General features: G+C 45.3%; 1 long non-coding RNA gene across 2 annotated transcripts in view; it reads left to right on the top strand.

Annotated features, from left to right (window-relative positions):
* The window catches only part of LOC143959116 (uncharacterized), a 126274-nt gene that overhangs the window by 11272 nt on the left and 87736 nt on the right, over window positions 1–27266 (top strand). Inside the window, exon 1 of one of the 2 annotated variants that reach the window (XR_013270178.1) lies at window positions 15484–15503. The exons of the other annotated variant lie outside the window; for it this stretch is intronic. This is a non-coding gene — a long non-coding RNA (uncharacterized LOC143959116). Of the gene's footprint in view, window positions 1–15483; window positions 15504–27266 lie in introns of those variants that run through there. 2 annotated transcript variants of the gene reach the window in all.

The raw sequence follows: 27266 nt of genomic DNA, 5'->3' as shown, positions 1-27266 counted from the left end.
GAAATCAAATATAGAAGATAATACAGATCTTTCTCCATTGCACACAGTCCAAGCCACCGTCTTCTTGACTGTCTGCTTTGGACTAGAGGGAGGGGAGCTTAAGACCTACCCCCTGTCATATGGGGGTGTCCTGCCAGATAGAAATCAAGGGGACCCGGGCAGCCTAACAGCTGCCCTGGCCAAGCGTATCCGGCTGGCTGGATGCACAATAACAACAAAATGGAATAGCTACCCAACAGAGGTGTTGCCTTTATAAGTTTGAAAGGGTATGTTCATTGTGGCACCACCATTAAGCAGTGTAAAGTTTGGGGGTTATAGCCCCACACCACCATGTGCAAAGCCATTTAACTGTAAACCAAAAGTGGTTTACCTTTTCTTAAGGCAAGCACAAAGAAATGCAACACACAAAAAGTCTGCTTGTCAACAAAAGCACAAACAAAATATAAGGAAACAGCCTCAGTCTGGCTATCTGGCAGCTTCTAGCAAATGCGCATTACTCCAAAAGGGTGTCTCCACCCAACTCCTACTTCTGTCACCGTGCCTAATACTACTTCCCGTTTTTAAGCACTGCTTCCCAGAGGCTCTAAAACCTTTGTAGACTGGAATCACTGTAGCTAGGAGTGGAGGCCATTTTGTGAGAATAGCTAAAATATAGGGCACACTGGCCTAGTGCATTATCAAACCAATTTATTAAAATATATGAATACAATCGTGAAGATGTCTGCATGTATAGAGGCAGGGGGTTCCAGTATGTTTGTGAGCATTCAGCCCCTACCCTGCCAGCCTTTTACTAGATCCCTGAAAACTCATTTATTCAGGGAAGCCTATCCCACACCCACCTAACAACTGTACCTGATCCACCCCATCAAATCATCTTCTGCAGCTATTACTTTTTGTTACACCCCACCCCCCCCCCCCGTTTAGAATGTAAGCTGCACAAGCAGGGCCCTCCTGTCCCTTCTGTATTGAACTGCATTGTAATTGAGCTCTACATTGTAAAGCCCCCCCCCCCTCTACATTGTAAAGCACTGCACAAACATTTGTCGCTATATACATAGTGTATAATAAGTTAAAGACATGCTCATCAGGCCATGTGCGCGGCTATCTCTCATCTGTTGCTATAACCACCAAATCTGGGAGTGGGGGTCCTGAATGAGAGCCCTTGGCCTAACATGTTTTGAAGGACTGTCCGTCAGGGGTGTATGTCCATTTCCTGCCCAAATTTCCCATTTAGGGGCAGAAAAATCTCTTGTTTCAAATGCCATCAGAGAGGACTGCAGTCTTTCTCCTTAACATGGCTGACCCAGAAATTCCTCACCCACCTATGGCAAGCCCCCTAAGTACCCACACTCTTCCCTTAAAGGGATCCTAACTTAAAAACTGGTGCCACGTAGCACCCCGTACAGGATCCATCCTTGCCGTCCTGTACAGAGTAAAATGTTGGAAAGCAAAGGTTTAAAAACAATATGCACTTGCTGCATAAGAGGGAATTGGACATTTGGTCATGCTCAGAGAAGGGTCAGCTTCAAGGACTGCCTAGTTCAGCATGCAAGTGGATGAATACTACTGAGTTAATCGCTTGTCTATAGGACATGGATGTGGTTTCGCCTTTTGCAACTGAGCACCACATTTCATGAACCGTGAAACTTAATGAATCTGCAAGCCAAAAGCGGCACCGTGTTAACTCACTTCATGCTTATAAAGTGGCAAGTCATCCTCCTGCAACATGCTCACATACGCACTTAACGCCAAGCTGCTAGTGACATGATAGAATTCTATACAGCTGTCATTGTGGATTATAAAATCCTCTGTGGCCTTGTGATTGTGAAGGACCTCCCTAGACGGGAAGCATGCAGGCACAAATAATTTTCTCATTGGATGATCTTTCTGACTGGGGGACCTCAAAGTCTGCATGACAAATTGGCGGTGCGTTCAAAAAATAGTTAAGGTAAATTGTAAGGGCTGCATCATCGACAATGATGGGGTCCTGTGGGTGCCAAGCTGCCTACTTTAATGGGAAGCAGGCTGTAGCTTCTCATTGGAGGAGTAAGAGTAGCTGTCCATTGTTGGCTTGATGCCCCACTAATAAAAAAAAAAAAGTGAAGCAGAGGGAAAGGGGATTGTGTGAAATGAGGCTCCTGACTACATTACTGCAATTGGCTATTTGTGCCAAGCTAAACATACTATCTAAAAATAGTTAAGGGTAATTTCCAGGCTGTTTCATAGACTTAAATATTACTTGTGAGTATGAAACTGGCTTTCCAGATGGGAAGAAGCCGGTAGGGAGGATGAAGCTCCTAACAGGAGGACAGCTCTTGGCTATGCGCACCAAGCTGGACATTCTCTAAAAAAATGAGTTTTGTTTAATTTTCCAGGCTATGTCCTGGACCAAATTATCCTTGTGGGTGTGAAAGTTGTTTTCTAGATGGGAAGAAGCAGATAGGCAGACATCCTCAAAAAATTAGCTATTCTAAAATTGCTGTCTGTTTCCTTAAAAAAAAAATCATCCTTGCGAGTGAGTGTGAAACTGGCTTTCTAGATGGGAAGAGGCAGGTAGGCAGGATGAAGCTAGTGACTGCAGGACAGCAATTAGTTATGCACACCAAGCTGACCGTCCTCTAAAAATGAGTTCATCTACATTTTGCAGTCTGTTTCCTGGACAAAAATCATCCTTGGGAGTGAGAGCATGATTGGCTTTCTACATGGGAAGAGGCAGGTAGGCAGGATGAAGCTAGTGACTGCAAGACAGCAATTAGTTATGCACACCAAGCTGACCGTCCTCTAAAAATGAGTTCATCTACATTTTCAGTCTGTTTCCTGGACAAAAATCGTCCTTGTGAGTGAATGTGAAACTGGCTGTTTAGATGGGAAGAAGCAGAAAGGCAGATTGGAGCTTTTGACTGGAGGACAGCAAGATGTTCTGCACACCAAGCAGGACATCCTCTAAAAATGAGTTCATCTACATTTGCAGTCTGTTTCCTGGACAAAAATCATCCTTGGGAGTGAGTGCGTAATTGGCTTTCTACATGGGAAGAGGCAGGCAGGCAGGATGAAGCTACTGACTGCAGGACAGCAATTAGTTATGCACACCGAGCTGACCGTCCTCTAAAAATGAGTTCATCTACATTTTGCAGTCTGTTCCCTGGACAAAAATCATCCATGTAAGTCAGTGCGTGATTGGCTTTCTACATGGGAAGAGGCAGGTAGGCAGGATGAAGCTAGTGACTGCAGGACAGCAATTAGTTATGCACACCAAGCTGGCCGTCCTTTCAAAAATGGGTCGAGTTACATTTGCAGGCTGTTTACTGGACAAAAAAGTGTACTTGTGATTGTGAAACTGGCTTTTTTGATGGGAAGCAGGTAGTGAGGATGAACCTTCTGATTAGGGGACTGGATTTACCTGCGCTTAGATAGCTGTCTGCACTGTCAAAAAAGAGATGAGCGATACTGTAAGGCTGCTTCATTGAAAAATGATGGGTCTTGTGAATGCATAGTTGCCTCCCTCGATGAGAAGCAGAAAAGATAAATGTATTTTCTCATTGATTACTTTATGCCCCAGTGAAAAAAAGTGCTGATGGAAGGTATACAATTGGGCACTTAAAGAGGAAGTAAACCCCCCCAAAAAAATTTAAAATTTTCAAATGTTTGTATAATAATTAATAACAGAATTCTGCATATCTATAAATCTTCAAAAAAACAAGCGTTAGAATTACCTTTTTGAGAAGTTCCATAAAGCACTGTCTTCCGCGTATTGCCTGCGCCATTTTTACTGCTGATTGTAGAATCATTGGCAGACGTCATTTATGCCCTTAGTTTGACTCCCTCACGAAATCTTGCGCATGCGCCGTAGCATCTTAACCAAGCCTCGATCACAAGGGGGAGTATCGGGAAGAGCAGGCTAATATCTACATCACAAGATTTCTTTTCTGTGCCTTTCTGAAGAGAATCTTGCGTACATTCCAATTCTGACAAGCCGTAAAAACACACGCAGCATAGGATACATGCCGTGCTGGAAAGTCCATACTGCGCAATCGCGCATGACATCATGGACTATAAAACAGCGATTTTTATGAAAAGTAAAAAAGTAAGTGCACTTTCTCAGGTAGCGATCAGCTGTCTGAGAAAAGTATTATCTGACAAGCTAAATATGTAACTGAGGGTTTACAAGCACTTTAACTGAAGTTCAGTCCTTCGCTGTTTTTACCTGTGACACTGCTCTCTACCTGATTCTTGTTTCTGGACTTGCTCCTGAGTACTTATTTTGTACCTGCATCCATGACCAGCTCCCTGTACCCTTATTCATGCTCCAAAAACCTTGCTACCCCTGTTTTATTGTGGCTGTTCTGACCTACATAGCTAGTTAAGTTGTTATTTGGTTTGCTGCACTTTCATGTTTCAGTCTCACTTATATTGTTTATGGTTTACTGGTGTTGGTGTCAGAATTGTATTCTTTGTCCTAATAAACCTCAATTAACTTCTTTCAGCCTGATTCATGATTTCCTAATGGACAGCCCACAGCCTACCAATCAGATCATCTTTGCTGGATACCTCCCATGTGGTATCCCTAACAGTCAATAAAGTGCTTGGGTTTGATGTAAAGGGATGATGGTATCCCTACCCAAGATGGCACAAAGGGTGCCTGCTGCAGGACATGTGAAATGTTTCTGCTGCAGGACCCTAATAAATGGTCCCATGACAGCAGTAAAGGGATTGGTGGCAAGGTTCCAGGTGCCAGCGGTCAGGGGGGGCCTTTCATGGTGTCTTGGCACGGAAGATTCTAGACTAGCTACGCTTCTGGACGTGGTGAATGTAGAACCTCACTCCACGCCAGTAACCTCAGGGATGCTTGGCAGTTGTGCTGATCACAAAGGTACTGTACTGCCCCAAATCCTGAATCCTTTTTGGTTCAGGCAGAGATCAAAATATTTTATAGCGTTCTGGCTTTTTCATATTTTTTTAGGTGACAGGTTCTCTTTAATGTCCCATAAATTACAAGTGCTAGTTTTACTCTTATACATGACATGTTCTCTTTATTTACACATGCATGACATGATATCTTTATTCACCATTGTTGACCTCTCAAATGTGCTGTGTTAATTTTATTATACCATTGTACCATTATCGGTTTTGTATACTCTCCCATGCATGATGTCTCCTGTTCAAATCATTCTAACACAATATAGGTTTTTTATTGAAAAATTAATGATATAGTTCATCTTTATACTTCTGTACGCAATATATATTCATGTAGAGGTGAAATGCGCAAGTGGTCGACAAACTGTTTTTACCTTCTTTAAGTATGGAAGACGATAGATATCTATTTCCCCAAATATCATATTTATTGATAATTTTTGAGCAGACAGTAAAAGTAGATTTGACATTAGCAAAAATGTACACTGAATCAGGAACAGTAAGTGGATATATTTTAAAATATCAACCAAAAATATAAATTTTATTTTTTGGACCTAAATGACAAAATAAACCAAACCCTCTAAACACAAATAAGTCGTACATATCCTAATTGTAACAACACTGAGCAGTTCAAGTGTGGACTTGATAATCTTTCATTAATCTTTAAAAAGTATTTTAGTCTTTTATTGTGCTTCTAACACAATCAAATTAAAGTTAATGCAACAGTGACATCTAGTGGCGCCATTTGCAATGCCAACTGAAATCAACTCCTTTATGACACCTGGTGGCCATTTGCATCTCTACAGCCAGAAATGCAAACATTTCAATAAAAAATTACCCGCGCAAATGTCGGACGGCGCAAGAATTTGCGACTGTGCCAAAAAATTATACCACGCCCTTGTCGACAATTGTGCCATATCAAGCTTCTCCGTACGTGTCTTAAAGAGGCGCATCCATGCGCCGTATTCAGTTTGCGATGATGACTGCATAGGGATGGCTATCGAAGGCGCCAGAAATCACAATACAGTGCTGGAGGTAAAGGCACCAGGCAAGGTTTAATGTGGTAAAGCCGCAAAGGCGAGAAAATCAAAACGCGAGCGAACGGCAAAACTGGGGAGACAAATGCACCTCTTGGCAGTCGCCCGTCGTTCACAAACATTTTTAAATGACTCATTTTGGAGGTATGGAGGCTTAGTTAGAAAACCCAGGGTGTTTCGCAAGACGCAGAGTCTGTGGTACGCCCCTACGCAACAAAATACCCCAAGAGTCAAACCAGAGAGTCAAACTAGTATAGCACACATTTGAAACGCGTTCGGTGTTGGTCAGTCTGTTGAGCTTGACCCTGTATCTGGTACGCTTGTTAGGAATGTACTGTTTCAATGGCAAGCGGCCAGAAAATCTAATCAGGGACTCATCAATGCAGACAACTTGATGGGGAATAAACAAGGCTGCAAAACATTGAAGTGGTTTGAGGGGCTGAATTTTGTAGAGCCGCTCATATTCAGGGTCTCCACAAGGACGACAAAGTTAATTGTCGTTGAAGTGCAAGAACCGCAAGATCTGCTCGTATAGTTTCCTGGACATGGAGTTAGAGAACACGGGTATATGGTCAATCTGATGCATGGACCAATAAATCCGCAATGTCATGAATTTGTGTGCCCATGTTGAGGGAAAGGCCCAGAAAGGTCTTAAATTCGGAAAACGTAATTGGCTTACAATCTCTGGCAAGGGAAGGCAACTGGAGATTAGCGGCGATTTGTTGACCAGCATATAAATTAGTTTGGTCCACAATGGATCTATAGAGATCTTCTGTGAAAAACGGCGAATAAAAATCAAGTGGTGTAAAATCGGCTGTTTCCATCTGAATACTGGGTTGGCCAGTGAATAGGGGAAGTACGGGTTCTGCAGAAGTGGTGGGCACCCAATCAGGATTGGCAAATTCTGCAGGAAGGGCACTATGGGAACGACAGGCCTGATTTTTGTCGTCTTGGTGGCAGCGGGACACTACTTGTGCTTGCCAGCTTGAACTGCACTTATGGGACTCGCCACATCACCATGTGTTACTGCAGTGCTGGATGTATGTCCAGGGTGTACTAGGCCGCTGGTGCTTCCCAGCTCACCAGAAGGTTGAGCAGTGCTTGTACTGGCTCTCTGCTCCAATACGAGGGACCTGCGGTTCTTGCACCTCAACATCAGTAGATTGGGGTCTGGTGTGCCTGACGTTGGCTCTGACAAGGATGGTGAGGTCCCTGTTATCTGTTATGGAGCCACTGTCCTCTACAAGATCGTATTCTGAGCCTGAATCTGACAGATGAGTGACTTCCTCTTCACTATCTGTCATGCTCAGAAACGTGTAGGCCTCTTCACTAATGTACCTTCGATTTGCCATTTTGGGCTCTAAATTTAGTGGTATACTAGTGACATTCACAGGTAAAAAAGCACCTAGGCTGTCAGCGACTGTATAAAATGATACCAAAAAAAAAACTTGGCGATCGCAGGGATCAGGCCTGACTCTGCGAACACTGCAGTTATGTGTGATGTGTTTTCTAAGTGACGGTGATCGATCAATACTGCACTTGGGTGGGCTGGGCGAAGGGGGAAAAAGCAGGTGCCAGCAGGTATCTGGTCTGATCCCACTAACTGCGTTTTTTGAAACCCTAAACTGCTGGGGATGCTAGTATAGATCTGATCAGATATTGATCTGTTCAGATACTATACCACTAAGAGGTTTATGCTTTGCGCGTGGCTGTTGGCACTCCTGGCGCTGCCTGGGCTGACGCAGACCCTATCTGACCCTAAAACCTTATTGATATCACCCGCCAGGCGATCAGGGCGTTAAACCTTTATTGGGTAATAAATGGCAGACGCCCTGATGCTATAAAAAGCAAACTAACCAGAGTTACCCGTAACAATTATACGGTGATCACTGAAAGGGTTAACTCTAGGGGCAATCAGGGCGGGGGGGGGGTTAAAACCGTTGGTTGTATATAGGGGTACACCTAACATTATAAAATCCTGGCGGTGAACCTAAATAACTGTCAACCTAGCGGCACCAGTGACACTAATGCAACGATAAGAAAAATGATTGCTCAGTGATACTGGCAAAAGGGGGTGAAAGGATTACCGGGTGGGCAATCAAAGGGTTAAACATTTAATTGGGGGGTGGGTAGGGGGCTACCCTGAACCTAAAGGGGCCCTGACACTTTTTACAGTCACAACTGACACTAAATGCAGTGATCGGTAAATAAATGACCACTAAAATCAGTGACTGACTGGGGGGCAGGGACAGGTATGTAATTGTGCTGATGTAAATGTACAGGCGGTGGTCCCTAACCAGTTAAATATCCATTAATTTTTTTTTTAATTATGAAAAAAATAAAACAAAAAAATAGTGACATGATGATTAAGCCTGGGTTCACACTGGTGTGATGTGGGAAATCCTGTGTGGGTGCCCGCATTACACCTGAATCAGACGGTTCAAACTGACATCTGCAAACCACTGCGAATGTCAGTAGAAGGCTAATGACTCCCCCAGATTAGATTGCAGTGTGAACTGTGGAATGGCTCCAAAGTGTCCTGCACTATTCTGGTGTAAATGTGAATTTCAGCCATACAGTTGCACAGACATCGCATGTGATGTTCACAGCAATGCGGTGCGAATCACATGCAAAGTCTGATTGCACAAGTGTGACCCAAGGCTTAATGTCCTAGGTAAGGGAATAGGATCGGCCCAGATTAATGGATGCAAATTAACTATTGCTCAGACTCAGTGATTGTAAGGCTTTGTTTTTAAATTTTTATATTATAAAACCACAAACGCATCCACTGTGCAGTTTGTTTTGCAGAGTGGCCCTGATCCTCGACTTCTGGGGTCCCTCGGCGGCTCCTCCCCACATTGTATAATGCCCTAGGAGAAGCACTCTCTGGGGGGTTACCTTGCGGGCACTCCCGAGTCCAGCATTCATGTCCATAGGCGCCGAATGTATGACTCGGTCCCGCCCTCCAGCACCTGTGTCATTTGATTTGAATGACAGCTGTGGGAGCCAATGGCTGACCTGCTATCAATATATCCAATCAAGACCCGAGAACCATGGGCAGAGGAAGAGTGCATCTGTCGTGGGAAATTCCAGGACTCAGGTGAGTAAAACGGGGGGGCTGGTCACTAGAAGAATTTTTTTTTTCACCTTAACCGCTTTCAGATGGACCATTTTGCTGGCTTAAGACCAGACCAGACCACTTTTTGCGACTCGGCACTGCGTCGCTTTAATTGACAGTTGCGTGGTCATGCGACGTGGCTCCCAAACAAAATTGATGTCCTTTTTTTCCCACAAATAGAGCTTTCTTTTGGTGGTACTTGATCACCCCTGCGGTTTTTATTTTTTGCGCTATAAACAAAAATAGACAATTTTGAAAAAAACAAATTTTTTACTTTTTGTTATAATATCCCCCCCCAAAAAAAGTTTCCTCAGTTTAGGCTGATACGTATTGTTCTACATATTTTTGGTAAAAAAAAAATTGCAATAAGCTATTGGTTTGCGTAAAAGTTATAGCGTTTACAAAATGGGGATAGTTTTATGGCTTTTTTTTTTTAACTAGTAATGGTGGCGATCAGCTTTTTTTTTTTAAATTTTTTATTTTGTGACTGCGACATTATGGCAGACACATCGGACACTTTTGGCACAATACAAATGCACTGATTCCTGTGTGACACTGGCAGTGAAAGGGTTAACCAGGGGGTGGCAGTATAGGGGTTAAGTGTTCCTAAGGGTGTGTTACTAACTGTGGGGGGCTGGGCTTTGTGTTGGTGAACACTGATCTCTGCTCCAATCACATGGAGCAGAGATCAGTGTCACTTGTTGCTAGGCAGAAACGGGGAGATGCTGTTTACAATGACATCTCCTCATTCAGCTTTCCCGTGAGACTATCGCAGGTATCCCCGCGGTGATAGTCCGCGGGACCCGCTACTGGACTCACGGGGGTCCGACCGACATACCGCCAGCACGCACGTGATGGCAGGTCAGCATATGGTAATAAACGTCCCTGTACGCCAATATGCCTGCCCGTGCCATTCTGCCAAAGTACATCGGTGTGCGTCGGTCGGGAAGTGGTTAATGCATAGGATGATATAATAATGCAATAGAAAATGGGGAAACATTAACCAGATCAGTCAGTAAAGGGTTAAGTAGTGGTGGCTTAGCAGTGATACAGAGATTTGTAGAGGGGATGGAGAGTGTAAGAAGTGATTAGTGTAGAGGGGGAGTAGAAGTTGCATTAGATAGGGAATTTCAGGGGTCAGATATTAAATCATTTACTAATTTAAAGTTGGAGTTCTCCCTGTCGAACCGTTCGTTTTATAAATATCTCCAGGTCAGACATGCAGTCCAGTCACAATTTGGACCTCAAAAGGTACAGTGGATTCAGATTCCTGTGTTATCACAAATTATGTCCCAGGATACGCTTAAGGGACTGATTTCTTATATGTATGCTAGATTAGGGGATAAAATGCTAGATCATGAAGCCCTGCTCAAAAGTAGGAAAAGATGGGAGAAGGACGTGGCTCCACTGTCCAACTCCGACTGGGATCGGATAATCGATCACGGAACTAGTGTTTTGATTTCCCCTTCCCAGAAAGCTTCCCACCTTTTCTTTTATCGGGTATATCGTACCCCCAAGAAAATGTTTAAATTATGCTGGAGAAATAACGACCACTGTCCTAGATGCGGCTTAACCGGTGATTTCATCCACATGTTTTGGAGGTGTCTGAAATTATTTAGGTAGTGGACGCAGGTTATAGATCAGATTAACAGAATCTTTAATCTAACACTGAAAGCAATGGTCAGGACTTGTCGCCTGACTATACCTGAGGGACTCATAATCCCCAACGTCACTATAATACCAGTTATTAGATGTCTTTTCAAAGCAAGGAAGCTAATTGCTCAACAATGGCACTCTCATTCAGGCCCGTCATTTGAAACTTGGCTGGCAACCATAAAAACAATTGGCAACGAAAGGGTCTTTTTCATCAAACAGGGCAATAACAAGAAGTTCACGAGCTTATGGGTTTCTTGCTTGTGGAAGTTGGGGATCTCGCTATAAATAGAAGGGCTGCAATAGCTTCTGCCACAGAAAACACTCTCCTCACGGGCGTCTGGTGCCTCTCTCCCTATATATAATTTTTTTTTTTCTGAGTGTTTTTCCCTTTTCACGAAGGGTGGGCCATTCCCCTTTTAGGGCTTCCCTGTTGGCCTCTTCACGACTCTGAATTGGGTATACAATGTGATCCTATGGGGTGGGGAGCTGGGGGGAGGAAAATTCAATATATGTATAAGACGCCAGGGCACTAGGTATAGTCACTGTGTATATTCCGAGAACACCAAGGGTGTTGAGGTTTCTTCCTATCTTTTTTTTCTTTTTTTGTATTTCTTAAATGTTATGAATTTTTTATGATCACAAGGAATTTTTGGAAAAGAAAAAAAAAGATGGGAGGAAAAAAGAAAAAAACTGAAATTAAATATGCCACGATGATGTGGAACTGCAAACGAGACACAAATGAGCGGCAAGCTGAATTTAGTCTCCTGTATAAGATTACTGATGTGGCAAAACAAAAAAGAGAAGAAAAAAAGATGGGGAATGGGAGATTTGTATCAGAAGAGAGGAAGACGCAAGACCTGAATATAAATGATCGGCTGTGACTGTCGGGGGGGGGGGGGGGGCAGAAAACAATACACAGGCTGGGGGCATTGAGTTGCTGCTGGGCCCCTTGTTAGCCGCTGGGCCCCTTCCCACCCACTAAACGCCAGTATTCTGCCAAACTCAGCTGTTTGTCTATGTACTGGGTTGTCTGACAAAGGAGGCGGAGCAACGAACATCAGCCCCGCCCATCCCTGACATCAGAGCTTCAGTTTGACAGCTCCACTCACTCTCCCTGCAGCCATATGCCCCACTTACCCCCAAATCACTTTCTGCGCTGGATCCATTGTCGCACTGCTGCATGTCTGGTTAGGCTGTCTGCAATGGGTATGGGCACCACCCCTGAATCCGGAGACACACAGTCTCCGGGGACAGTGTACTCAAAATGGGCATGTCTGGTCACCCTACCTTAGCACCCTGTCCACAACTCACCCCAGCACCCTCCTCTACAGCTTTCACCTCTGCACAATCTGTAAACCCCCCTCTTCCCTGCTATAACCCCTACAAAAATCCCCCCTCTTCCAGCTCTCCCCTTTGCCCAAGTCATTTTTTTTTTTCTGATACCTCCTTCCAGCTTTCTCGTAAATCCTCCCACCCCCACACAAAAAGCTCTCGCCTGTTCTTGCAGAATGCAGCCATCACGGCTCTGTTGTGCCTGGGCTGTTTCACAGCACGTCGCTTCTCTGTGCTACACACAGTTTTAACAGGCTGCAGGTGGAGAAAGAAGCTGCCTCCCCAAGCCCTATATTTACAAATGTGGGGGATTGCAGTGTGGAGACCTGGGACATCTATCTATAAACATCCAGCATCATGTGCCCTGGATGCAGTGCCGACACTAGCGCACAGAAGCTGGAGGAGGAAGTGATTCCTTTACTTTTCTGTGTCGCGTGACAAGGAAAGGGAGAGAAGGCTGCCAGAGGTGGTGGAATTCCATTCCTGCAGAAAAAAAGCCCACATATGGGCCTATATACTCTGGTAAATGACTGCCCACCAACTAGCTTAACACAATGAGTGGGATATTACATCTTGATTGGTGGAGGCTTTACCTTCCCGTTCTACCACACGGGCTGGTGGGGTGTGACACAGGCTGTGACTGGCAGAAATTTGCCCACACCATTGTTGGCAAAAAATAAATTGCTTTCAAATATACGTTTGTATGATGATGTAAAACCGCTTTATTGATCTTTATTTTTACTGAGTCCCAAAGGCTTTTAAATTTTTTTTTTTTCTGTAGCACCTTGAAGAGTTAGTAAGAGTTAAAAACTCATACAAATTATGATTTACATTTGTCTGTAAATATTGTTACAGATATCTATATGAAGTAACCAGATACGCTGCCATATTTGTCTGAATATTATCTGCTATGTGCATTGTATCTTAATTGAAGTGATTCAGGTGTTTGGTCATTTCCAGTCCAGGAGAAATGTGCTATATAAAGAGTATATGTGAGTTTGCCTTTCATGCCTGTTATACCTGACAAAGGATCCAAAACTGTATTTGAGTTTGCAACTCTTAACCTCCCTGGCGGTATTAAGATTTTTGGTGCCGATAGCGGTAACAATTTTTTGCATGGACATTTGGCTTTTTTTTTTTTATATTGTAGGCCTGTAATTAAGAATGACTCGCTTAAATCTGTCCAAACCAGAGTCTAGTAGACATCCTGGGTATGATGAATTTTGAAAAACAAAATCGAGAATTATATGAAAACTATAAATTATACCAAATAAAAATTATTCAATGTAATCAAATGTGCTGAAACTTAGTTGCAGAATTGTCGCTGTCATTTTTCCGTGTTTGATGGATCTCCCCACAAATCACTATCGCTCAATTCTGCAAGTGATTCTAATTATCTGTTTTCTAGCTGGTCTAAAACTACTTTTGATGTAAAGGGACGGTTTTGGTTGCTATAGACCAGGGCTCGACAAAACCTGGGCGCCAGGTCGCATTTGCGTCTAGAATTAGCGACCTGGGGCATCACAGCTGGGGGTATCCTGTCACCGCGAACCCCCCCGGTGTGATCGCATCGGGCCGCACCGCCGGTAATTGAGCCCCCGGCTTTGAGGCCTTCTACGATCCTATGGTTCCTTCTGGAATCTGGCGTCCTCTTGTGGTGGCCGTTGGTATTACAACCAGCAATGCTAATAGGCTGGCAGGCAGGGGAAGCTCCATCTCCTTCCCTTTATTTAGAACCCCTAAACATTATATATATATATATATATATATATATATATATATACACCCTAGAGAATAAAATGGTGGTGGTTGCAATACTGTCTGTCACACCGTATTTGCACAGCGGACTTACAAGCGTACTTTTGGGGAAAATGTATTTGATAACAAAAAAATAAGACAACAGTAAAGTTAGCCCAATTTTATTTTTTTTATATTGTGAAAGATAATGTTGCGTCGAGTAAATCGATACCCAACATGACATACTTCAAAATTGCGCCCGCTCATGGAATGGCGACAAACTTTTACCCTTAATCTCCATAGGCGACGTTTAAAAAATTCTACAGGTTGCACGTTTTAAGTTAGAGGTCTGGGGCTAGAATTATTGCTCTCACTCTACCGATCGCAGCGATACCTCACATGTGTGGTTAAACACAGCTTTCATATATGCGTTCGCTTCTGCACACAAGCTTGGCGGGACAGGGCGCGTTTTAAAAAAAAAAATTTTTCTTATTAACTTTTATTTTATTCACTGTTCTTATAAAAAAAAGTGTCACTTTTATTCCCATTACAAGGAATGTAAAAATCCCTTGTAATAGAAAAAAGCATGACAGGTCCTCTTGTATATGAGATCTGGGGTCAGAGAGACCTCGCATCTCATATTTACACTAAAATGCAATTTAAAAAAATATTGTCATTTGAAAAAAAAAAAATGTCCCTCAAGAGCTATGGGCAATGACTTGGAGACGGGGGGCTATCTTCCCCTCACTCGTCTCCATGTCAGGCCAGGGACAGGTACAGATCGCCGTCAGACCAGGCTCCTAACTTTTTTAGCACGCTCCTAGATTCCAAGCAAATTTGTCAACCCCTGCTATAGACAATCTCCAGTTTCCAGGCAGAAAGAACAGTGTATGTCACGGGACAAACCACTAGGGACAAAAGGCATGTGAAATACATTCACAGTAATATAATCTGTAAGATTAGAGTATACTATGTATAGTGTGTTTCACTTTTTGAATTTGGCACTGTTCTTAGCCCCTGTGTCACAACGCTTGCAAGGAACGGAGCCCGGCACTGTGATGAATCGAGTAGAAGACGAGCCGCTCACACTGGGTAGTAATCGCAGGATCCAGGGGTCAAGGTAAGTAAGCTCTTCCTGGATCCTGCGTTGCGATCTGGCTCGGGGTTAGCGCTTTTGGTTCTGAAATTCCACCCTGAGCCTGACTCGGGAATACCGCCAGGGAGGGTAATCTACAAGGTGCTGCAGATTGGACGTTTTTGTTTTTCTATACATTGGAGGGTGGGTGATATCCATTATCTGCATCAAGATGCTGATTAGACAGCATGATTATTGCACAGGTGTGCCTTAGGCTGGCCACAGTAAAAGGCCACTCCTAAAATGTGCAGTTTTATCACACAGCACAATGCCCCAGATGTCACAAGTTTGAGGGAGTGTGCAATTTGCACGCTGACTGCAGGAATGTTCACCAGAGCTGTTGGCCTTCAATAGAATATTTATTAATTTCTCTACCCTAAGCCATCGCCAAAAGAGTTCCAGAAAATTTGGCAGTACATCCAACTGACCTAACTGCAGACCACGTGTAACCACACCAGCCCAGGACCTCCACATCCAGCATCTTCACCTCCAGGATCGTCCAGCCACCCGGACAGCTGCTGCCGCAAGCGGTTTGCAAAACTAAAGAATTTCTGCACAAACTGTCACACTGTCTCAGGTAAAGCTGCCCATTCCTCTTGGCAAAACTTTCAGTTCCTGTAAATTCTTGGGCTGTCTTGCATGAACTGCACGTTTTGAGATCTCCCCGGAGTGGAGCAATGATATTGAGGTCAGGCGACTGAAATTACCATTTCAGAACCTTTACTTCTGTTGTAGCCATTGACTGGTCAACTTGACCTTGTCTTTTGGATCATTGTCAAGTTGAAATGTCCAAGTACATCCCATGAGCATCTTCCTGTCTGAATGCAAATGTTCTTCCAGTATTTTTTGAGAACGTACTGCATTCATCTTGCCATCAACTTTGACCACATTTCCTGTGCCTTTGTAGCTCATACATCACCAAAACATCAGCGATCTACCTCCGTGTTTCACATTAGGAATGATGTACCTTTTCACCATTGGCCTTGTTGATTCCTCTCCAAATTGTGTTTATGGTTGTGGCCAAAAAGCTCAATTTTTAATTTTATTTTTTTGGTCTCGTCAGTCCAACTTTCTGTGCCAGGTTTGAGGTTTTTCTTTGCATCCCAAACCATTTTCCTGACAGTTGGGGCTGAAATTTTAGTTCAGAGTGAATTCACAAAGCTAAAAATGTGTGTGAAAAAATTGTCCCAGTGAATTGCTCCAGTGAAAATCAACCAATTCCTGTGTTCATCCCTCATCTGTGTCTCCGTGTCACTGATTCCACCAATATGTGACAGCACCAACACCTTGTAGATTGGCTACTCACCAGAAATATACATACACCTTTCTCTCAATGAGATAACCACTCCACTAAGAGCATCAGTCTGCACTTTTCCCAAACAGCGTGTCAGTATAATTCACTTATCCTGTTCTATTTGTTCTCATAAAAAATAAACGGCAATCATTGTGCAGTATGTCTTTACTGTTTTATTAACCACTTCAATACAGGGCATTTATACACCCTTCCTCCCCAGACCAATTTTTAGCTTTCAGCGCTAACTTTAAATGCCAATTACTTATGCAACACTGTACCTAAACCATTAGAAAAAATAGAGCTTTCTTTTGGTGGTATTTAATCACCACCGGATTTTTTATTTTTTGCAACATAAGTGAAAAAAGACTGAAAATTTTGAAGAGAATTTAGTTTTTTTATTTTTTATGATAAAATTTTGCAAATAAGTAATTTTTGTTCATAAATTTGGGCCAAAATTTATACTGCTACATCTCTTTGGTAAAAAATAACCCAAATTAGTGGATATTTAGTCTCTTTGAAAGTTAGTCTACAAGCTATGGTGCAAATCCATTGAAAATTGATCACATCTGATCACACCTGATGCACTGGCGGCCTATCATTTCTTGAGGCTCTGAAATGTGAGGAAAGTACAAATAGCCCATGCAGGGAGCACCATCAGGGGTTCTAGGAGCATAAATGACACCTGTAATTTCCTAACCTATTACGTTTGTGAAGTCCCTGGAGCACCAGGACAGTAGAATTGCCCACAAAATGACCCCATTTTGTAAAGTAGACACAACGTATTCTGAGTCATAATGAGTCTTTTGAACAGTTATTTTTTTTTTTTTTTCCACAAGACTTCGGAAAACGTGGAAAGAAAATGAAAACATTTTTTTTTTTTTATATACACAAGGTGGTCAGTTTATAAGATATTTCTAACTCAAAGCATGTACATAGGATGAGTAGCAGAATGTATTTTGGGGTGTCATTTTTGCAGAGTATTGCGTGACCACATGTGTGAGACTTCTACACAGCCTGGCCATATACAGAGGTCCAACATTGAAGTAGTACCTTCTGGCATTCTAGGAGCATAAATGACACATCTCATTTTGTTCCTACCTATCACGCTTTTTTGAAGGTCCTGGAGCACCAGGACAATGGAATTACCCCCAAAATGACCACATTTTGGAAAGCAAACACCTCAATGTTTATTCTGAGGCATGGTCTGCAAATAGGTACTCGGGTACTCTTGACGGTCTGGTGACGGGTACTCCATTTCAATATGTTTGAAATTTAAGTAGACAAGAAAACAGAACGCTCAATGGATGCCAAAGTATGAACATAATTCCAAAGGGCAAAACACCACAATATATGGGCTGGATAATACAAGTAGAGGATGGTATCAGGACTAGCTGCAATACAAATAATCATAACCCCCTAGACATCTCTGGGGTGGAAGCCTTTCACCCGCTACCCCCACCATGGGGGGCAATGGTAAGTGTTAGAAGAGGGAGAGACACTACAGAGAAGACTGAAAAAATAATGGAGAGACTAGAGAAAGGAGACCAAAGACGAGAGGAAAGGGAAAAAGGGGAAGGGCGGGGGTCCCAGCAAAGTAGGTCAGACCAGGCCCAGGCATGGAGCGTAGGGAATTCATATGAAATCCACGGCTCCCACAGTTTTAGAAATTTAGCATGTGAGTAATGTACGATGCTGGACATGCGTTCTTGCAGTAGCGTAGCAGTCATACGTGTCTTTACCCCATGGAAATCCACCCGTTGGGTCTTCCAGGCCTGGGCAATGGTCCGCTTAGCTGCTATGAAAATATAGGTAGCCAGCTTCTGTTGAGGACCTTGCAAACCAGGTATCAGACAGTGGAGAAGAGCTAGCTTGGCATCCCTTCGGATTGTCAAGTGGAAGAGTGTCTGCAGCAAACCAAAGATTCTCGACCAGAACCCTACTAGCCTCGGACAGGACCACCAGGTGTGAAGAACATCCCCTCGTTGTCCACAATTGCGAAAGCACCTGTCAGAGCTTACAGGGAAGGCCTGAGCGGTGCGAGCCGGAAACCCAGTACCAAAGGAATAGTACTTTGTACGCGGCTTCCAAAGTATCTGTATTAAAGGAACATTTGGCTACCATTCTCCAGGCTTTACTCCAGTCTTCCAGATCAATTGGGGCCTGAAGGTCCCTTTCCCACTGGGCCATATATGGGAGGAGTGCTGATGGCGGGCGTCCATTCAGGGATGCATAAATTGCCGAGATAAGGCCTGGGGACCCAGGGGCAGATAGGCATACGTGCTCAATCATTTTTTTGAAATGGGTAAGTGGACGTGCGACGCAGGGCCCCAATCCAGTGTCTCAATTGAATAAAACGATAAAGCTCACTAATCGGAGCCTCGTGCTTCTCCCGGATAGCCTCCCAGGAAGGAAAAAGCCGCGTGGAACGAAAATCTTGGACTCGTATATATCCATGAGAGGGCCACCAAGAAAACGCCCGAGGTTCTTCCATGCCCGGGGGGAAAAGAGGGTTATGAGTGATGGGGAGCAGGGGTAAAAAGGAAGACATCAAGTTGCCAGAGAAACGGACGGAATCACAAATTTGCAGACCATGAAGCAGCATTGGACTCAAAGAAGGGTGTAACGTCCAAGGGAGGCAAAGCAGTGCCTGAAGTGGACAGGGGTCGCAGTTAGGCACCTCAAGGAGCACCCAGAGGGGAACCTCCGTAGACGCATGGAGCATAGTCAAAGGGGAAATCTGAGCCGCAATGTAGTATTTGGAGATGTTGGAAACCCCCATTCCTCCCTGAAGCCTATGGGTAAAAAGAGTCGCTCTAGATATCCTCCTGGGACGTATATGCGCCCAGATGAATTGGAGGATCCTATTCTGCAGGAGTCAGAGAAAAAAAAACAGGCACGTGGACCGGCAGGGTGCGAAAATAATAAAGAACTTTGGGCAGGATCGTCCTTTTCATGGCAGAGATCCTGCCCACCCACGAGAGGGTAGGGAATTGCCAATTCTGCATAAGAGTGGACACTGTGCGCAGCAGGGGATAGTAGTTGGCTGAAAACAAGGAGGAATAAGGTGGTGTCAATTTAATGCCGAAGTAGTCAATTGAGTGGGATGCCCAACGGTAGGGAAAGTGGAAAGGGGAGATTGACGTTCAGTGCTGTGGTCTTGGAGGGGTTAATTTGAAGGCCAGATAAGGCTGAAAACTGGTCCACTATAAATTGTAAGTTAGGCAGGGAGATGAGGGGGTCCGACAGTCCAAAGGGCGTCGTCCGCAAAAGTTTGTTTTATATTGAGTACCCGCATAGGGAACTCACGAGATGTCACCGTTGGCCCTGATCGCCGCCGCCAGCGGCTCCAATGCCAAGATAACGAGCCGGGAACGGGGCATCCCTGTCTAGTACCTCGGTGTATAGGGAATGAGTCAGAGCCCGCTTATTTTGCCCAGGGTGCAGAATAGAGGGCTTGGATCTAACTCAAAAAATTCACCCCAAATCCCCATCTAGTCAAAACACATTGAAGATAACCCCAGGAGAGCGAGTCAAATGCTTTATAGATATCTAATGAAAGCAGGAACCCCGGGATTTTACGTTGGAGGAGGATATGGAGGAGATGGATAACCTTGCGGACATTGTCCCCCGCCTGGCGACCGGGCACAAAGCCCACTTGGTCCCCGTGAATGTGGGCCTGAAGGTATCTACTCACATGCTTGGAACCTTGCTTAAGACCTTCAGGTTGACATTCAACAGGGAGATGGGGCGAAATGATTGTGGGTCTGTAGCTTCCTCAGTTGACTTGGGGAGCATGGAGATGAGCTTTAAGCGAGTCAGGTGAGGGCCGCAATCCTTCCCGCCATGAGTTGAAATAGGAAGTCATGTGGGGCCTGAGCAGAGGTGCAAATGTCTTGTAATAGAGTCCAGTAAAGCCGTCTGGGCCTGGTGCCTTGGACGGCTTAAGAGACTTGAGGGCCTTTGCGACTTCCAGCTCAGATATAGAAGCATTCAAAGAATCTCGAGCCTCCAGGGACAAGGAGTGGAGGCTAAACGTTTGAAAGAATCTCTCGGCCTTGTCCCGGTCAAAGGCAGTTGGTCTGCTATATAAAGATGATAGAAATGAGGCAAACTCGACCACTACCTTGGATCGGTTTGACGTGAATCCCCCTCCCCTCACCTGCAGGCGTATTTGCCTGTTTGGGCGCCCCACCGAGTTGTTTCATAGGACCAGGTTTGTTTGAGCTGCTATAGAATTTATACTTGGTCCAGCGCAGGGCCTTCTCAGCCTGTACGGATGCTAGCAGGTCTAACTCGGCGGCCAAGTCGTCACGGACCTTTCTGTTGGCTGCCATTGGACGCGCCTTCCAAGTTGCGTCTGTGGCTTCCAGCAGAGAGTTCAACTCCCGTGTCCGCTACTCGCTCGCTTCAAGCGAGAAGCGATCTGGATCAGGTGTCCCCTGACCGTCTCCTTGTGGGCTTCCCACAAAGCGACCGGGGATTCAACTGAGCCCACGTTTTCCCCAAAATTTTGGATATGCGTTTGCACTTGGGTACAGGTATCCAGTGTAGTCAAAAGGGATTCATTAATCCGCCAGAGATAGGCCAGGCGGGATACCCCAGCTAGGGAAATCCCAAGGATCAGGGGGTCTTGATCAGACCACGGAGAGGTAGAAATAAGAATGTTATGGGCCAGCGTTGGGGAGGAAAGTTGACATGATCAATTCTACAGAAACTCTGGTGAGGGTTAGAAAAGGTAAATTCTCAAGACCCCGGGTGATGCTCATGCCACACGTCCACCAAGCCATATGAAAGGAAAATATCGCACAGCGCTCGTTCTTGCGAGGCATCGTGGGATGGAGGCACTTCCCTGAGGCTACGCCTATCCAGGGTAGAGTTAAAAACTAAGTTGGAGTCTCCCATGATCAGCAGGCCTTTTTGATGTCTGGCTATTACCTGAAGCAGGTGCGAGAAACGCTGCTGGAATGAATTAGGGGCTTAATATCCAACCAAAGTGACCTCCTGATCCCATATGGTGCCTTGCAAGATTAGATATCTTCCCGTGGGGTCTGCTATCTTCCTAGAACAGTTAAATTGTAGGTTACGCTGGAAGGCCATCAGCACCCCTCTCTGTTTTTCAGAGGCGGAAGCCGTGAAGGTCACTGGATAATGGGAAGACAAATAGGTGATGAGGCTTGGGAGAACCTGGTTTCCTGCAGACAGACCACGTCAATTGACTGTGATTTCAGATGACGAAAAACTTTTGACCTTTTTTAATAGGAGAAATCCATGAATATTCTGAAAATATTTTCGACATGTTCTGGGCCATATGGGGGCAGGAACAGACATCCTATAAATATATAACCGTCTAACTACGCGCCCACCCTGATCCCAAGGCGGGACACCTTGAGCCTGAGCAGAAGGGGGGGGGGGGAGAGTAAAGAGGAAGAAGAGGAAAGAAAAGAAACACAATAGTGGCACATAACAGTCATCACACTTGGGGAACTCCGCATCCTAGCTACAGGACACTCAAGGGGCTGGCTCTACCCCCAACCACACGACTTGTAAAAAAGTGAAACAATGTAACCGTAATAAGACCGCCCCTGTACGGGAGCTAAGTCCATCCCACAGAACCTACACCTAAAATTACAAAAATGGACATAATTAACTTAACCAGTAACATAAATAAGTTTTCCCCAACCGGTGTCCCTATACAGGGAAAACCGGGGGGAGAACAGAACTTCGGACCCCAACCATGGCCCTCCCCTCGTGGTGCCACCGGACCACCAGGGGCCCCCAGGAGGGGGGGGACCCCACCAGGCCCAGGCAGCACGCCAACGGGAAGCCATCAACACGGCCACCCCCCCAGGACAAGGCCGGACCCAAAAGTCCATAACTCGCACCGGGGAAGGGGGGAAGGTTCAGGAAGGGAAAAGGAAAGGGGGCAAGGGAAGTAAGTGGGGGGGGAAAAAAGGGGGGAGGGTGCGGAGGGGTATAAGAGAAGGGGGGCCGGGAGGGAAAGGGAGGAGGCCCACTAGGTGGGAAGGGAGGGAATGGGGGGGGGGGGATAGGACAGGTGGGAAAACATGAGGGGGGAGGAAGGGAACAACTTAGGAGGGGAAAAGGACCAGGGACAGGAGGGGGAGAAGAATTGGCATACAAGACATTATTTGGATTCTAAAAGCAACAAATAGGCTGTAATGCATAACCCTGTATATTGTAATCCCCTGGTACTGTCCCAAAAAGCAGCTGTGTCCGCCCTGCTGGGGATACTGTCCTGGATAGCGAACAAAGAGAAAACATGTTCCTGGGAAGGGCCTGCGGATTGTCCGGGGAATCTAGCCGAAGGCAATCAGTCCCAGAGAGGCCAGGCACCAATTAAACACCAGGTCCCAGGAAACGGCAATCAAAAAGTTAGAATCCAAATGTAAAAACAAAGGTAGAAATAAAAACTGAGCCAAAAACGGGGAGAGGGACATAGGTGAGGGTGACGGGGACTTGGGCCTAGCAAACCGGTGCAAGTTAAAAATCAGTCATGGGAACAGTACATCAGGGCCCCTGGGGGGGGGGGGGGGCAGTTAGGCCAAAAAAGGAGTAGTGGACAAGCTCACCCACTCGGTACTCATCCCGGGTCTGAGCGAGGGGATCGTAGGTGACGGGGTGCCGGGCAGCGCCCGCTTCAGATTACAGGCCAGTTCCCAAACGCGACCCAATCGACTAGAGGAGGGGCGAGGGTCCGGGACCTTATCCCCCGCTGGAGGGGGAAGTAGGTGTAGGGCTTTGAAGATTGCCTCCACGGTGCGCACGGAGTAGCTCCTTCCTGGATGAGTGAATAGGAGGCGGAAAGGAAAACCCCAGGTGCACTTGATGTGGCGATCCAGCAGGGCTGAGGTGTATGGCTTCAGAAGACTCCTTTTTTGAACCGTGGTAGGGGCCAAATCGGTAGAGTTGATATTTGTGGCCCATGAAGCACAGGTCAGGCCTGTCCCGGGCTGCCCTAAGCAGTGTTTCCTTAGTGCGGAAGTATGTGAACTTGACAATGTCCTGTGGCGGGCCTCCCTCTTTCCTAGGCCCCAGTGCCCGATGGATCCGGTCAAATTCCATGCACTCAATAGGGATGCCCGGTACTAGCTCTTGAAACAGGGCCGTGGCAGTAGAGGTCAAGTCCCCGCTAGATTTGGGTAGTCCCCTTAACCGTAGGTTCCCCCGTCTGGACCTATTCGCAAAGTCCTCTAACTTTAGAAGAGCTGCATCCAGCTCCCTCCAGAGATCTTGCAGGTCCTGCTCATGGTGGTCTATCACCGTAGCCGCAGCCTCCATCCTGTCCTCCAGGGCATTCGTGCGGTTGCCCAGCTCACGGATCTCCTTGGTGAGATGGGTGACTAGATTAGTAGTGGCCGCCGACAGTTCCCCCTGTAGCATATTCTTAAACCGAGCCAGCAGGGGTACTCGGGTACTCTGACGGGCTGGTGAGGGGTTCTCTTTATTGGGGGGGTGTAAATCAGTGTGATTGGTGTACACTAGACGGTAACGAGATGTTACCACAATCGCCTCCTCACACACGATTAGTGTGTGTGAGGAGGAGAACCCGGTAACATCTCATTACTGCGGTTTGTTTACGTTCTGTGACCGGCTGTGATTGGACACAGCCGGGCACGTGGTAAAGAGCCAATTTCTTTGGCTCTTTACTGTGATCAGGGTTGGGCTGTCAGCCTGACAAGTTGCATCCCCGATCGCCGCTCTGCACGTGCCCTAGGCGTGTGCACGAGCGCTGTGAATGTGCACAGTACATGTGACTGGCTGTGATTGGACACGGCCGGTCACATGTATCGGGAGGAGGATGGGGATGGCAATTACACAGATCGGGGATGGGCTGTTTGAGGGACACGCCTCATCCACAATTGCTGCATTGTGGGCCCCCGGGGGCCCGCAGGAGTGTCAAAATACAGAAGACTTCATGACTCCCACCCAGGATGGGAGATCCATCTATGGGTGTCATTTGGCTATGGCCTGGTATTGAAGTGGTTAAAAAGGTATAAAAGCTGTCAAACTCTATGTGCCCACAAGCCAGAACCAAGCTTATCCAGCAGTGTGTATGGGGTAGAAAATATCGGCATAGGGCATGGCCTGGAGAGCAATGGAGTAGTATGCATGCAGTGAGAGCCCATACTCCTGCATTAATCCTGCTCGGTTTTGTCTGGCCTCCACAACACAGCACTCCTGCCTTACCCTCTATGGACCCTGGAACCTCTTAGTGTGGGGTGCCGTCCGTGGCAGCCGTTGCAGAGCTTACTCATCCCGCAACTGCCAGTAGTAAAGTCTGCAGCTCCGGCCTAGCACCCGGAGCAGGGCCACCTTGCTCCACCTGGAGACAGCCCCTGCAAGCTCTTCCGGCCTCCCTGACTGCCCTGAGCCCAGTATTCCCCCCCTGCTACAGCCACCAGACCTATTGACTCTTTGGGTCCAATTTAAAAATGTTCACTTAGCGGTGTGTGTGCATATATATATATATATATATATATATATATATATATATATATATATATATATATATATATATATATATATATATATATATAATTTTTTTTTTGTTTAGGGCTGTGAAAATTAACCACTACAATATAGGGCACTTTCGCCCCCTTCCTTCCCATCCCAATTTTCAGCTTTCACCGCTCTTGCAATTTCAATGACAATTGCGCGGTCATGCTACATTGTACCCAAATTACATTTTTATTTTGTTAGCACAAATAGAGCTTTATTTTGGTATTTATTCACAACTTTTTTTTTTTTGATATAAGCGCAAAAGAGGAAATTTGGAAAACAATATTTTCTTTTTTCTATTTAAAAAAATCAAAAAATCAAATTGTCAAATTTAAGCCAAAATGTATTCTGCTACATGTTTTTGGTAAAATTCTGTTAAGTGTATAATAGGTTTGTGTGATCAGACATATGTACGCAAATGATCATGTACATATGTGTGCAGGTGATCATTGGGACATGTGATTTTAGTGGGACATATGTTTTTTTATTTGAGGACATGTCTTTTTATTATTTGGGGACATGTGTGTTTACACTAGACTAGTGATTCGTGAGTAAACTGTAAAAACGGCTCATACTCACTGATCACCAGCCGGGTGCAGCGATCTGCTCTCCTTAGCGACTGCTTCCGTGTGAGGAGAACCAATTGCCTAGGAACCGGCTGTTTTGATCACATGACGGCTGTGATTGGAGATGGCTGTCATGTGATCAGGAGGGCCAATCACAGAGCCCTCCTGCCGATCCGAGATGCGCCGTGTCCAGGTGACACGAGCACATCGGGATCGTGCCTCTGCGCTGGATCCCCCTCCTTCTGAAGGATGTTCCTGAACGTCCAGTCAGGAGGCGGCTCCCACCCGGCCGTATATGTACATTGGCCGGGTGGGAAGTAGTTAAAGATTAATTCTTCGATCAATCGTAATTTTTTTGACCGGGTCTTCAGGGAGATCTGGTGACGTCACTGGACTCCTCCCTTCCCCAAGTGCCTCCGTAGGGGCAGGGAAGGGGGGGGATGAGTGCGGTGACATTGAAGTTTCTGAACGTAACATGTATGGGGGACGAGCTACGCATGCCACCCGCTGCTGACCTACGGAATTAACACGATTGTCGACTTTACATGCTGTGTTTTTATCATCTTTGTGTGAGTAGTTTGTGTTTGAACACAAAAATTTAATCTTGTACTATAGCGGTGAGCACTTTGATCTTTTCTTTCTACCCATGACCTGAGATTGTGAGAATAGTTTATGGTCCCTTTTGATACCTGCATGCATGACCACCTGTTTGCCCAGGAGTCCATGCCATAAGGTGAGAGATTAGTTAGACCGGAGGTGGAGGGATTGTCAGGCTACTGTGGAGAAATAAATTCAAACTGTAGCACTGACTTAAGTATTTAAGTGTTTTGTGTGAAGTTAAGTCATGGATTGTGGAAACAAACTAGTGTCAGGTGATTGTATATAGTTTATACCACATTTAACACTGACTTATGCAGAGTTGCAATGCAAGGAGTTTTTAATCAGTAACAGTGTATGTATATCTCTATATCTCTATCTATCACATACTTTTTATAACATGAAATGGGGCGTTTGGTTTATTAAGCTTACCATTTAGTTGGTTTTGAGACTCTGTAATATTGCCAAAAACTTGTGAAGTTAGTGAGTCACTTGCATATCTCACCCAGGTGTGTGGAACTTCAGGTCTTGGCTTAGAATCTCTGAAGTAATTGAAAACAGGACTGAATATTTTTTTTTTTTTTTTTTTAGATGGGACAAATCACTACTAGGCACTTAAATTCAGAGGTTTGTGGTACTTGCAACCAATAAGTATCGGTGTGGGTGGAATGGTACGCAGTAAACTGTTAACAAAGGTGAACTTGGCTTTTAAGTTACTGCTTAGTGGGGAGTACCTGTGCATCTTACACACGTGGTCTGTCCTGCAACCTCAGGCGCATCGGTGTTTACAAGTGTAAGCACTTGTATGTGTGAATTAAGTTTCTTTGGAGCATGAAAGCACCAGAACCATGTTGCTCTGTTTGTAGACTCTGATATGCTGAGTTTTTAATTGTGCTGGGCAGGATAGAATAAATCAGAATTTAGTCCTGCCCAGTTATATATGCCTGAAAAAGGAGTGTGGCTATCCAAACATCAATAGCACGCCGGCTCTGAAACGCATTGCATGTTAGTGACGTCACGGCCCACCGCCACAGCCACTAGTGCACAATCTTTGTGGAATCTCTTAATGCTGCACCAGGTCAGCACTTTGAGGACTTGCTGTGACCTGCAGTTCCACGCCATCCGAATTGTTTGTGCAGTATCCTCCAAGTCTGAAGAGGATTGACTGCAACTTGTAGTCCCACCTTACCACCCCAGAGATGTGCCTGAATTTATCTGTTCTGTTCTATGTGAGTGGATATTTTTGTATACAGATACATATTCAGAGGCACCCCTCTCCTTGGTTTTTTTTTTCCCTTGGCTTCGCCAGCACTTCTGGTCCTCGTGACAGCCCTGACGGGCTTGCCTATTTTATTTATTTTTT

This window comes from Lithobates pipiens, unplaced genomic scaffold (assembly GCF_037356315.1).
Source record: "Lithobates pipiens isolate NorthernLeopardFrog02 unplaced genomic scaffold, aLitPip1_a1.2 Scaffold_67, whole genome shotgun sequence".
NCBI classification, from domain to species: Eukaryota; Metazoa; Chordata; class Amphibia; order Anura; family Ranidae; genus Lithobates; species Lithobates pipiens.
Note: the sequence above shows the minus strand (reverse complement) of the source record. Positions and strands in the feature narration are given on the sequence as shown.